Source organism: Humulus lupulus, chromosome 3, assembly GCF_963169125.1.
Source record: "Humulus lupulus chromosome 3, drHumLupu1.1, whole genome shotgun sequence".
Lineage (NCBI taxonomy): Eukaryota > Viridiplantae > Streptophyta > Magnoliopsida > Rosales > Cannabaceae > Humulus > Humulus lupulus.
The window spans coordinates 207,397,114-207,400,134 of NC_084795.1; the positions used below are offsets into that span (position 1 = coordinate 207,397,114).

The 3,021-nt window shown below is 34.3% G+C and overlaps 1 non-coding gene across 1 annotated transcript; it reads left to right on the forward strand.

The window, feature by feature from the left end:
- The first annotated feature begins 2,690 nt into the window (after positions 1-2,690).
- On the forward strand, positions 2,691-2,797 carry LOC133827902 (small nucleolar RNA R71). The gene has a single exon (XR_009890550.1). It is a non-coding gene; the product is annotated as a small nucleolar RNA R71 (small nucleolar RNA).
- The last annotated feature ends 224 nt before the right edge of the window (positions 2,798-3,021 follow it).

Genomic DNA, 3,021 nt, shown 5'->3' on the forward strand with positions numbered 1-3,021 from the left:
CCCAGTTAAGCACAAGGTTTTTCTCTTTGCAACAAATTAAAACAAGTGAAAGATGGCGCAAACATTCATCGAAAGAGGAACCAAACACAGAAAAATCATCCATAAATACTTCAAGAAATCTTTCAACCATGTTAGAAAAATCAAAATCATACACCTTTGAAAAGTCACAGGTGCATTGCATAATCCAAAAGGCATGCGACGATAGGCAAAAGTTCTGAAAGGGCATGTAAAAGTAGTCTTTTCTTGATCTTCTGGGGCAATGGGGATTTGGTTATATCCCGAATACCCATCAAGAAAGTAATAATATGCATGGCCAGCTAATCGATCAAGCATTTGATCAATAAAAGGTAATGGAAAATGGTCTTTTTTAGTAACATTATTCAACTTTCTAGAGTCTATGCACACTCTCCACCCCGTTTGTACTCTAGTAGGGATTAATTCATTTTTCTCATTTTCAACAACTGTGATCCCAGACTTCTTAGGCACAACTTGAACTGGACTAACCCATTGACTATCAGAAATAGGGTAAATGATACCTACGTCTAACAATTTTATGACCTCTTCTCTAACTACTTCTTTCATATTTGGATTTAACCTTCTTTGACATTCCCGAGAGGTTTTAGCATTCTCTTCTAGATGGATTCTAAGCATACATATGGATGGGCTAATTCCTTTAATGTCTCCAATGGTCTAACCTATGGCTTCTTTATGTTTTCTAAGGACATCTAACAATATCTAACAATTTACCTTCTTGTTCCTTATCTAAAGCGGATGCTATGATAACAGGTAAGGTTTTAGACTCTCCTAGAAAAGCATATTTTAAATTTTCTGGCAAAGGTTTAAGGTCTAACTTTGGAGACTCAGAAATTGATTGAACATGATCTAAGGGTGAAAAAGGTTCAACTTTAGTTTCATTTAAGGGTATAGGCTCTAGCAAAGCATTCACATCATCATTAGAGTCATCAACATGCAAGTTCATGCCAAAGTATTTTTCACAAAAGTCGAGTAAATCATTTCCACCATCTTCACATATACTATCTATCATGTTAACTTCATGCACTTCCTCACACTCAACAGATTTAACCACAGTAAATACATTCAATTCAACAATCATATTTCCAAAAGATAATTTCAAAACACCATTACGACAATTTATGATTGCATTAGATGTAGCTAAGAATGGTCTACCTAAAATGATAGGAATTTGAGCATGCATGTTTTCTACAGGTTGAGTATCAAGAACAATGAAGTCAACAGGAAAATAAAATTGATCAACTTCTATCAAAACATCCTCTATAATGCCTCTAGGAATTTTCACAGAACGATCGGCTAATTGAAGAGTTATAGAGGTAGGTTTTAGTTCTCCAAGACCAAGTTGCTTATAAACAGAATAAGGCAATAGATTAACACTAGCACCAAAATCAAGTAAAGCTTTGTTAATAAAATGATCACCAATAATGCATGAAATTGTGGGACACCCAGGATCTTTATATTTAACAAGACTCTTATATTGAATAATGGAACTAGCTTGTTCAATTAAAAACGCCATTTTAGGAACATTAGTGTTTCTTTTAACAGTACAAAGATCCTTTAAAAATTTAGAGTAGGCAGGAATTTGTTTAATGTCATCTAAGAAAGGGATATTGATACTAACTTGTTTAAAAATTTCTAAGATGTCATTATATTGGCCGCCTTTTTTAATTGGAAGTAATCTTTGTGGGAATGAGGCTTTTGGAATGAAAGGAAGGATTGAAATTTCCTTGTTTGAAGAGTCATTGGCATTAGAACTAGAAGGCCGACTCTTTTCTTTTTCTTTTTCTTTTTCGTTTTCAACCTCGGGTATGTAATCGAGTTTGACAATGTTCTTTCCTAACCTAAGAGTTGAAATTGATTTGACTTCTCCATTATGACTAGACTTTCCTATCTCAAATTGACCTTTTGGATTAGGGATAGGTTGACTAGGGAATGTTCCTTTTTCTCTATCAGCTAAAGCAGTGGCGAGTTGTCCTACTTGTGTCTCGAGTTTGGTAATTGATTGAGATTGATTTTGTAGGATTTGTTGAGTGGATTGCATAAATTGTTGTAAGGTATCTTCTAAGGAAGGTTTCCTTTGTTGAGGATATGGTTGATTTTGTGGGGCATGAGTTTGGTTTTGTGTGTTGTATTGGTGCCCTTGATTCATTTGGGGTTGGTTTTGTCTCCATGAAAAGTTCGGATGGTTTCTCCAATTTGGATGGTAGGTGGATGAAAATGGGCTATCATTTGGTTTCCCATAAGCATGAAGTGCATTGGCCTCCTCAGAAAAGGGTTCTTGGTAGGAAGGACATGATTGGGCATTATGGCAAGGACTAGAACATATAGAACAAACATATTTTCTTGGTTGTATTGGAGAGTTTATAGTTTGGCTTATGGATAAAGCTTCTACTTTTCTCGCTAATTTGTCTAAGGATGTTCTTAAGTCTAATTCTTCTTTTACTTCATACCTTCCTCCTCTTTTTGGTGAATTAGTTGACCTAGACCTAGGATCAAAATAATTCCATTGTTGTGAATTGACAGATAAATCTTCAAGGGCGTCCCACACCTCTTGTCCTTGAAATTTTAAAAAATTTCCAGTATGCATAGATTGAATCATTTGACGATTAGAGGGAGTCAAACCATCATAAAAATATTTTACAAGTCTCCATTTTTCAAAACCATGATGAGGACATTTCAATAATAAATCTTTAAATCTTTCCCAACATTCATAAAACTCTTCATTATCTTTTTGAAAAAACTCGAAGATTTCTCTCCTTAGACTATCAGTTTTAGACATAGGAAAAAATTTCAGCAAGAATTTATTATAAAGTTGATCCCATGTAGTTATAGACCCCGTGGGAAGGGAATTTAACCAAGCTTTTGATTTGTCTTTTAATGAAAAAGGAAACAATCTTAGTTTGACTGACTCATCAGAAATTTTTTGAAATTTAAATGTTGAGCAAATTTCTAAGAAATCTTTGACATGCATGTAAGGATCTTCTCTAT